This window comes from Macrobrachium rosenbergii, chromosome 6, assembly GCF_040412425.1.
Source record: "Macrobrachium rosenbergii isolate ZJJX-2024 chromosome 6, ASM4041242v1, whole genome shotgun sequence".
Lineage (NCBI taxonomy): Eukaryota > Metazoa > Arthropoda > Malacostraca > Decapoda > Palaemonidae > Macrobrachium > Macrobrachium rosenbergii.
The window spans coordinates 3,380,556-3,392,387 of record NC_089746.1 but is presented as its reverse complement, the minus strand read 5'-3'; the positions used below and the strand labels follow the sequence as shown (position 1 = coordinate 3,392,387).

Sequence of the window (11,832 nt, the reverse complement as noted above, 5' to 3'; positions counted from 1 at the left end):
CATCCTCCACATTGCCTCTCCAATAAATCTATGACAAGCCTTTTCTTGGCCAGGTTTTTCTCTTTCAAACTTCTTACAAAACTGACTAATCAACACTTGATTCTTGCCTTGTTTAAAACCACAATGTTCTTCTAACAACCCTTTTGCCACTTGTTTAACGGTACATTCTCAATCAAAATCCTAAAATTTGACTTCCCTGGTATATTAAGCAATGAGATGCCTGTACATTTCTTATATTTGCCTTCATCGCCTTTACTTTAGAGCAAAATGCAATTAAATTAAATGCTAAATACTAGGAGAAAAAAAGTTTTCTAGCTGGATGACTGGATAATTTTCATTGTACATTGAGTCTGAGGTAACTTAAACTGTAGGTTCAAGGCTACTAAGGAATCATAAAAAAGCAAAAAGCAGAAATCACTCGGTTAATTGTCAGTTACAATATGCAAATATTACTTATAAACGTGATGCAATAAAGGCATCCCTATTGGCTTTCATAAAATAAGATGCTTAATGGCAGCAGCAGAGTACTGTGCTGTGATACTGAGCGCTAAATGCTATGAGAAGCTTTCTAGCAGAATTGGATATCGTTTGCTGTACAATGAGTAGGATAAGTGAACACTATGCTCTGGGGTCAAGGCTACACTAGACCACAAGAAGCATAAATCTCTCTTTTAATTGCCATTTACAATAAGCATATATCACATGCCTGTGATATACCAAATTCAAAGTAATTTGTATTTTTCATAGGATATGAACCTACGCTTTCCTAGATGGAGTACTCAGTGCGGCAGCTGTCTGCTGACTTAACAACAAATGCCTCAGGTCACAGATGGCCCATGACCTGAGCTGGGTTAGCCCAGACCCTTTTTATTCAGCCCATCTGCAGTACTGTTCAACTCAATGTCTGGTAGAGATCAGAAACATTAGGGGCAGTGGAAGAGGGTAAAAATTACCCTATAAAAGTGCAGGTTAGTACCCTCAGAAAAATGCAAACTACTTTGAATTTGGTATTTCTTCCAAAAAAGTTAAGTATATCTTAGTTTAATCAGACCACTGAGCTGATTAACAGTTCTCCTAGGGCTGGCCTGAAGGATTAGATTTATTTTTGCGTGGCTATGAACCAATTGGTTACCTAGCAACAGGACCTACAGCTTATTGTGGAATCCGAACCACATTATGACGAGAAATGAATTTCTATCATCAGAAACAAATTCCTCTTGTTCTTCACTGGCCGGTCGGAGATTTGAACTCGTGACCAATGGAGTGGTAGCTGAGAATGGAACCCGCTCACCCAGCAAGGAACTATTTCTTCCAAAGGGAATACGAACCCACACTTTCACAAATGCAGCTTAAGCGGCTGGTGGGCGTACTCTAGATTGTCAATGCCCCACCTGTACTTACCATGCCTTCTTGGGGGGGGGGGGGGTGACAGACAATCTTGTCAGTGGAACCTACTCTTGGGGGTTCACTGCCTTTAATACCACCTGCTGGGCCTGGGGGTTCACTGCCTTTAATACCACCTGCTGGCCCAGGGTGAAGGTGTCCAAGGACTTGTGGGCCAAATCCCACAGGTAGAAGGACATGAAGGCTGACTGCCTCTTCCACACTCCAGAATTTGGGACCTGGTGAATGAAATGGTTCTTCTTGTGTGCCGCACAAGGGACTATACCCCATATATTATGGGCTTTAACCCTTGAAGCAGAAGTTCGTTTTCCATGGCAGTGCACGCCCTGACTGTAACTTCCCTCAGCCAGATGGAGACAGCATTCTTGGAGATTTCCCTCTTCTAATGGCCAGTACTTACGGAAAGTTGCCTACAGCCAGGTCTGTGAGGAGTTGTACACCTCAGGTACTGCCTCAAGGCTGTGGCTGGGCATAGAAACATCTTGTCCTTGTCATCGCCTACAAAGTCTTTCAGCAACGGGATGGAGAAACGTTTGAATTTCAGGTCTGGCACTGCAGGGTTCTGGGTCTTGACCACGAAGTCCGGGACGAATTCCGGTGAGATGGAGGACCACCCCACCACATGCATGATGTATGACAGGGCATGTAGTTCTCCCAATCTCTTGGCCAATGAAAGGGAGAGAAGGAATATGATCTTCAAAGTCAGATTCCTATCCAACGTTTTCTTGAGAGGTTCGAACAGAGACTCCCTTGGGAAGAAAAGGACCTTGGTCACATCCAACTCAGGAGACCTTAGTTCCTTTGGGGCATCTCTTCTTGTAGTGACTGATGATGGTTGACAATTCCCACGCACTCAACAGGCCAATCTCCTTTGGTCTGAAGACATGGGCCAAGCCTTTTACTTTTGTGATGGGAAGGGGTCTTCCCCTCCTGCAGATACAGTAAGAAGTCTGCTACATCCCTCAGAGTGGTCTTAAACGGATTGTAGTCCCTCTCACGGTACCAATTACAGAAGACTGTCCACTTTCCCTGGAACACTCCAGCAGACAAAGGTCATAGTGTGTTGGCAATTACTCTAGCAGCCCTCTCTCAAAAGCCTCTCTTTCACATGAGGTGCTGCACAGTCTCCAACCATGAAGCTGGAGGGAGCCTTCTGCTTGATAGTACTTGCCATTGTGCTCCTGCACAAGAAGTTCAGGGGCTTCAGGGAACTGTCTTGGGATATCTACTAAGAGGTGGAGTAGAATTGTGTACCACTCCACCTGTGGCCGGGGGGGGGGGGACCACCAATGTCATTCCGAGTCCCTAGAAGATGAAGAACCTGTTAGTGACCTTCTTTAGTCGACTGAACTTAGGGAATGTGTATACATCCATGTTGTTCCATGGGTGTTGAAACGTATCTTGCAGAGCTGGCAGCTGGTCAGGGCCTGGGGAGCAGTACATGGGAGCTTGGAGTTCCTAAGTGTGGTGAATAGGTCAGTCATCAGTCCCAGCCACAGTTCCAACAAAGAATTGGCCACTCTTTGATGTAAGGACCACTCAGTTCCTACCAACTGGTCTGTTCTGCTGAGTTGATTGGCAATATTTTTCTTGCTTGGAATGTACCTGGCAGTTGGGCATAGACCCTGTGGCTCTGACCATTCTTGAATCTCCACTGCCAGGTCGTTCAACTGCAGGGAGATGGTTTCTCCTTACTTGTTTATGTAGGCAGCCACCATGGTGCTGTCACGCATGGAGACTGCCATATTCTTGGCTAGTTTCTCCTAGAAGTGTTAGAGTGCCAGGGAGATATGCTCTTCCCTCTCAGGAAGTCCCCACATCCCAGAGATTCTCTGTCCACTCAGCTGTACACCCCACCCCACCTGAGATGAGTCTGAGAATACTAGCAACTCCAGTGGTGGTTGTCTGAGTTGCAATCCGTGCTGGTGGTTTGCAGGGTCCCTCCATCACCACAGGTCCTTTCTGACCATTCTGACCATGGCTGTTGTATTGACTGGCTGAGATGGGGGTTCCTGTGGCTTCTCCCAGTTCATCTTCAACTACCACTGCAAGGATTTGATGTGTGCACTCCCAAAGGTGAGAAACTTTTCCAGGTAGACAAGGTGTCCTGACATGGCCTCCCACTGTTTTATTGGTTGCTGGGATAAGTTAAGGAATGGTTCCGATACTCTCATCATGTTGGCGCTCCTCTCGTTTGATGGAGGATATATATATATATATATATATATATATATATATATATATATATATATATATATATATATATATATATATTTATATGGTGCCAATCCTCATCCCCAGGTACTTGATGGTCTGCTTGCAGGAGAGATGTGATTTTCACAAATATATTATATATATTATATATATATATATATATATATATATATATATATATATATATATATATATATATACATATATATATACACACATGTATATATATATGTATATATATATATGTATATATATATAATTATATATATATATATATATATATATATATATATATATATATATATATATATATATGTATATATATATAATTATATATATATATATATATATATATTATCTTAGTTGGGTCAAATATATAAACGTGCCATTATCTTTTGTCAAATGATCTGCCATATTTTGTCTAGATAAGTTACAAAGAAGTTACAAAGGGAAGGGGAAAGAGGGATGGGGAAGGGGAAAGGGGTATGGGTTTGAAACCTACCCTATTATCTAAGTTGGGTCAAATGATGGACACATGTCAAATTTTGTCTAGATCCGTCAAACGGCTACCACATAAGTTACAAAGGGAAGGGGGAAGGGGATGGGGAAATGGAAGCATGGTACGGGTTTGAAACTTAAACTATTATTTAAGTTGAGTCAAATGATGGCCACATGCCAAATTTTGTCTCTATCGGTCAAGCAGTTACCACAAGCTATAAAGGGAAGTAGGGAAGTGGGGAGGGGATGGGGGTTAGGGAAGGGGAAGGGGATAGGGGAAGGGGGAAGGGAGAGGGGAAGGGATGGGGATAATGGAAGGGGAAGGGGGAAGGAGAAGGGGGATGGGGGAAGGGCGTACAGGTTTGAAACCTACCCTATTATCTAAGTTGGGTCAAATTATGGCCACGTGTCAAATTTTGTCTAGATCAGTCAAGCGTTTACCACAAGTTCCTAACGGAAGGGGCATAAGGAATGGGGAAGGGAAAGGGGGTATGGGTTTGCAACGTACAGTAACCTACTATCTAAGTCGGGTCAAATGATGGCCATACACCAAAGTTTTGTCTAGATCGGTCAAGCAGTTACCACATAAGTTACAAAGGGAAGGGGGAAGGGTGATGGGGGATGGGGAAAGGGAAAGGGGTAAGGGTTTGAAACCTGCCCCATTATCTATGTTGGGTCAAATGATGAACACATGCCAAATTTTGTCTAGATCGGTCAAGCGGTGCGTATTTTTATAGCACACAAACAGATGAACAAACATACAAACCCACACACAAACATGCAAACATTCACTTTTATGTGTGTGTATATATATATATATATATATATATATATATATATATATATATATATATATATATATATATATATATATATATATATAATATGAGATATATGAAACAACAGTTGCCTTCGATATGAAATTCACAATTTCTTGGGAGTCAGATCTCTCCCATAAGCAGACCATCAAGTAAGTACCTGGGGATGAGGATCGGCATCACGGTAGGGAGAGCGTATCCATGAAACGAGATAAGAGTATTGAAACCATTCCTCAACTTGCCCCAGTAACCATAAAACAGTGGAAGGTCACGAAAAGGCACTTAGTCTACCTGGAAAAGTTTGTCACCTCGGGGAGAGCACACATCAAATCCCTCCAGTAGTAGTTGAAGACAAACTGGGAGAAGCCGCAGAAACCCCAATCACAGCTTCTTGAGATGATGGCCATGGTCAGAAATGACCTGCAGTGATGGAGAGACCCTGCAAACCACCAGCAGGGAGTGCCACTCACTGGATCCCGACTGTTGGGTCAGGTGTACATCCGATTTGAGTGCGTTACCTAGACGTGGCGAACCCCTGAGAGGGGAAAATCATATCAACCTGTCGGAGATGCGAGCAGTCTGGCTGGCACCCCAATGCTTCTGGGAGAAACTAGCAAAGGTGGCATTAGCCATGGGTGACAAAACACAGGTGCTGCCTACATCAACATGCAAGGGAACATCGTCTCCCGGAGGTGAACGATCTAGCAGTGTAGATTCAAGAATGGTACAAGCCCCAGGGTCTAAGCCTAACCTCCAGGTGTATCTATCTATCTATCTATCTATATATATAATATATATATATGTATGTATATATATATATATATTACATATATATATATATATATATATATATATATATAATATATGAATGTATATATATATATATATATATATATATATATATATATATATATATATATATATATATATATATATATGTATATATATATATATATATATATATATATATATATATGAATGTATATATGTATATTAAGCTGTGTTTCTGTCAGCCATCTCTTGATAGCCAGGTGGTCAAAGTCAAAGGTTATTGTTGTTTCTTAACCAGGCTACAGTTCGAATCCCAACCAGCACATTATAACTCCCCTTGTGTGGAATTTATTCTCAAGGTATCATGAATTCCATATCAGACGATATTTGTGGCTTATATAATATCTGTGAGAAAGAATTGAAAAGTACCCTGAAAGTCATTGGGAGATTCTGTACATACTTTAAAACATATAAAGACTCCAAAGAACTAATCATTTCGAATCAGCTGGGCATCTGCCACTCCGTATTGGTCAGAAACGATGACAGCACACCTCTCCTAACCCCGCCATATGGAGGCCCGTATCCAGTCATCGAACATGGCAACGGGGATTGATTATCTGTGGATAGGCTTCATTAAACAGGGCTAGCTGGGAGACGAACACATACCCAATCATCCTCTCCAGGCATGGGCAGTAAATCCAACTGCAGGCTAAAACAAACCTACAACATAACTGAACAGTGTGGTTAACAGCCAAGCAATAAAAGATGCACTAGTATCCGATTCATTTTGCAGCAAACACATTCCCTTTCTGTAAAACTATTCAGTGAAAAGTGTATGCATCAATATCTATTCAATAATGTAACAACACTGAGGCGCAAGATGATCAGCGTGGCCAATAACCAATCAGTGAAAATGTACACGTATTAAACCGTTCAAGTGATAATTGTATACATTTATAGAGCATTGCATGTAAAGTACATACATCAATCATTTCTACTGATAAAAATACACCTTCCTATTAAAACTAATTATGTATCTTTGGTCACTGCTATTTGTGCTATTTAAAGTATCAATGTCTATCCAAAACCATTTCCAACTTTGTCACTGTATGATTACCTTCTTTTTTTGTCCCAATGCTTTTGTATTTTATTTTTATATTTGTTAACTGCCATTTTCTGAACCATTATTTTTCATGATGCAATTTGTACATCACATGGTTTTCCACTCTCTAGCGACCTACTACCATGTCAGCTCCGAAACACATTGCGTTCACACGTCTCGCTGTCAAAAAAAATAATGAGTCCTCTTTTTTAATCATTCTTTTGTCTGTGCCTCAGTGCCAAATCAGCACCCTGAATGGTACCCATCTAAGTATGGGTATGGAACAGTCATGTTTTCACTATTAGTTTCCTGTATAACTGACACATAACAAATCCAAACGTCTTTATTTATAAAACCACCTGCCACGCCTTGGTTTGACCTGCACGGTCGGCAGACAATCACATATCACCCTTTCGACCACGTGCTTGTGCATCAACATCATCACCTGAACCACGTGGTCGGAGACAACACTTTTCTATCGGCACGCTTTGTCAAAAGCTGATCAACATCTCGACCATAAATCTGAGTACTCTACTCCATATAATTATGATTTGCTTTTACAGCTTTCCAAAGATATACGACATTATGCCCAAAGAAACGAGCGTAACGACGCACAGACACATGCTGCATTTGTGAAACACCTATAAATTACGATGAATACACACGTATCAACATTCGTAGGCAATATATATTCACGTAAATCCGCTCCATATACATTGAAATCTCTGTTTTTTTATGTATAAATATTAACTGAAGCTAAAAAGAAAGCAAGTGGCATCGGAACAGAATAATAAAGAATAAAGAACGTTACTTTTTGGGTCAAGTGTGTAAAAACAATAGAAATAAAATCAAGATAACATATGAAAAAAAATAATTCCCACTGCACGTAGAACAATCCCATTAAATCTGGGAGAAAAGAGCATCAAAATAGAACGCAGAAAAAAGGCTGCGTCAACTAATCCTAAAATCCTAAAATCCGCCAATTAATGGCCTCTCGGGTTTGGGCCACTCACTCCCAGCCCTTAATCCTTTCTGTGCGTGTGCATTTGTATCTTTGTGGAGAGAGGGCCGAAATTATCCCCTCGCTAAAAAGAATGAGTGGTAATACGGAAATTTTCCTAAGAACATCAAAACACTGATTAATGGATTTATACTGAAATGGCGACAACAAAAAAAGCATCGAAACCTAACAAGTAGATGTGCTGAAAGTACATATGCTCTTTTTCTCGAACTCAAGATGCTCCCTTAACAGGAGGTAGTTCCAGGGATAAAACAACACAACAGACCTTCCCCTATGAAAACTGACCGTTAAATCTTGGAGGGGCTAACTACGCAGAAAACTTCCACTAGAGCACAGCCTCTTAGTACACAAACACAGAATGCTCACCAGCAGTGCGTCGAACCTTCAACCCCCTCTTATATACTATACTATTCGCCTCATGCACCTCTGTTGCCCTTTCCAGGATGTCAATATCCTGTTCATTTAAATAAACAGCACTGCCGAAGTGGAAACAGTTCCACTGATGGGACAGGAATTTGTATCCCACGATTGGGAACCACTGTTGTAGAGTATTGTCTTGGTAATAAAAGACTTAGACACTATTATGGTACTGGATTTCAATATTTATTTGTGAGGAATACATTTTTTGTCTTCATATGATAAAGGCAGCGCAAATTGCGCCGGGTTTTTGAGTTTGACAGGAATGAACAGGTCAGAAGCAGAAATGCAATTTTTAGCATGGACCTGATTGTAAAAGAATATCGGAAGAAGAAACTTTCCATTTACCCTAGAGATGAAACGTATATTCTTGTATCTGATCTGGCGGAAACCTTCATTATAGACAAAACTTTCATTGAAGGCTAAGTTCCCGATTAATCGTTGGACCCTTTTTCGGATCCTCAGAGTCCAGGACTCGAAGTCGAAGTCGATATCTTGTTAAGGCGAGCGTAACCTAATTTTCCCCCTGAATGTGTGTGTGTGTGTGTGTGTGTGTGTGTGTGTGTGTGTGTGTGTGTGTGTGTGTGTGTGTGTGAGTGAGAGAGAGAGAGAGAGAGAGAGAGAGAGAGAGAGAGAGAGAGCTCTTTGTGTGTGTGTGTGTGTAATACTTTCATAATGTATTGTATGATGATTTTTCAATATGCACAGATGTAGATCGGGTTGTACGATTTATTGTATTGTACTTTTACACACATGTATGTGTATGTATATATATACACATATATATATATATATATATATATATATATATATCTATATATATATATATATTTATATATTTATATTTATATTTATATAAAATTTATATATATATATATATATAATATATATATATATATATATATATATAATATATATATTATATATATATATATAAAATTTATATATACATACATATATATATATATATATATATATATATATATATATATATATATATATATATTCTTATGCTGTGGTTTCATAATACAGTAATCTCCTTGTTGTGTACTGTATGATTTTGTTTCAGATACGCGTAGACCGTAAAAGAGTTAGCGTAAAGTTACAGTGATTAAACGCTGTATGTCTTGAGACGCTGTATAGTTAGAGAGGATGTGAGTGGCGCTAAGAGAGAGAGAACCGTTGTTCGTTGTATAGGGACGTAATTTGTTTAGTCAATTTCAAAACTGCTGAAGTAATGCATTCCATTGGGACGCGATCAAAACACTGTGGAAAGACCTACCACGTAGATAGATGCCCATACAGAGGAGTCGACACTCAGAGACCAAAAAGCGTTGTGAAAAGGAGCTGTATTTTTCCGCTCCGCTCTCTCTCTCTCTCTCTCTCTCTCTCTCTCTCTCTCTCTCTCTCTCTCTCTCTCTGGCTCTTGGGATTTTACAAATGTCCTGTTTTAACGTAATTGATATTTAGATAGACGATGGTCACTCATATCCTTTAACTGTTTAATTCCTTAGTAAATGTGTCTGAGTTATCTGAACAGTGTATTTTATTAGTGTGTGTGTGTGTAACGGCGCCTGGTTAAAAACACGAAGCAATTTGGTACCAAGGTATTGTAAACAGAATTGTGGGTTTCTAGTGCACTAAGAAAAATATTTAGAGTGGTTATATGTAAAGATACCTTTTCACTTTTTTAATATTTTTTGTGTTATATGTTTTATGCTTTATCTTTTGAAGAATTTTTTTTTATGCATATATGTGATGTATTTGCTATTGCCTTAATTTTTGCTTTACATTTTTGATATTTAATCTTTGCAGAGTATATTTCTGTGTCTTTTATATCCATATTTTTATATGATTGATTTATTTGCTTTATTTTGTCTAACACTTGAGAATTAATTTACTTACAGTATATTTTCTTTCAATCAAGTTTTGTTATTTAACAATTTAAATCGTTCTTGAATAATTTTGATTAATTAATAAATTAATTTCTGATTTAATTTTGACTGATGATTAATTCAGATGTAATCCAATTGAGTTTTGTTTTCAAATAATAAATTTCCCTGAGACTGTTAATGTCATGTATAATCTTTGAATTTAGAAATAAATTTTTGTATTTAAAATATTATATCAAAGTTTCATTCATTGACCCACCAGTAATTTTGATTTGAATTAGAGATAGAGTGGTAAGTGAGATGTTTTCCTTCAAGTAATTGAAGTGAGCTCGAACCAGGAAATGAAATAAATGGAAATATTTGAACTTTTATAATGTTAATGGAGTGATGCCCTTAGATTTTACCTCACACCTGTTTAACGAACTTAATCTGCTTTCTTTCATGATTGATAAGTTTATAAGGGATCACTGTTGCCTTTAGAGAAATCAGTGGTCTTGTATGTGTGATGAGGTTCAGGTGTCTGGCTTTTGTGAGGTAACTATAATTGTTGAATAAATGGTAAGTTTGGTAATCAAATATCGAGCACTTAGATACCAGGTTTGATTTAAAGAACAGACACTGGACACTCCATATATAAATGGGGTCACCATATATAAATGGTGCACTAGACTCCGGAACAAGCACTTAGATATCAGGTTTGATTTGAAGAACAGACACTGGACACTTCGTCACAATATATATATATATATATATATATATATATATATATATATATATATATATATATATATATATATATATATATATATATATATATAGACGTACATGTGTGTGCAAGCTACAATGTATCGTCCAACCTGATCTACATATATGCATATTGAAAAATCAACATACAATACAGTATGAAAATATTACACACACAAAGAGCTCTCTCTCTCTCTCTCTCTCTCTCTCTCTCTCTCTCACTCACACACACACACACACACACACACACACATTCAGGGGAAAATTAGGTTACGCTCGCCTTAACAAGATATCGACTTCGACCTCGAGTCCTGGACTCTGAGGATCCGAAAAAGGGTCCAACGATTAATCGGGGACTTAGCCTTCAATGAAAGTTTTGTCTATAATGAAGGTTTCCGCCAGAACAGATACAAGAATATACGTTGCATCTTTAGGGTAAATGGAAAGTTTCTTCTTCCGATATTCTTTTACAATCAGGGCCATGCAAAAAATTGCATTTCTGCTTCTGACCTGTTCATTCCTGTCAAACTCAAAAACCATTCATTACAAATAAATACCGAAAACCAGTGCCATAACAATTTCTAAGTCTTATATTACCAAGACAATACTCTCTACAACAGTGGTTCCCAATCGTGGGTGTGTGAGGACTCTAAAGGGATGAGGTGCAAAGGTTCATTTCAATTAACATGTTTCAGTCAGTATCAACTTCAAACCTCGGAAAGCATTTAATGCATATGTTTAGTAACAATGAAAACATTGTCAACACCACGTTTCTGTAATTTCCTATATGACAAACTACTGCTACCTAAACAACAGCCCCCCGCTATCCCTATGCTATGCTACAGGGATTGGTTGCCTTGATGCATATTCTCCAACTATTCCTATCGAAAGAACCTCCCCGACTAAACTGATCTGGTACAAACCAGTTACAAGCACACCTTGATCTATTTA

General features: G+C 38.6%; 1 protein-coding gene across 2 annotated transcripts in view; it reads right to left on the bottom strand.

Moving 5' to 3' along the window:
• Positions 1–11,832, bottom strand: part of MCU (mitochondrial calcium uniporter) — a 617,067-nt gene that overhangs the window by 355,011 nt on the left and 250,224 nt on the right. The window lies entirely within an intron of this gene.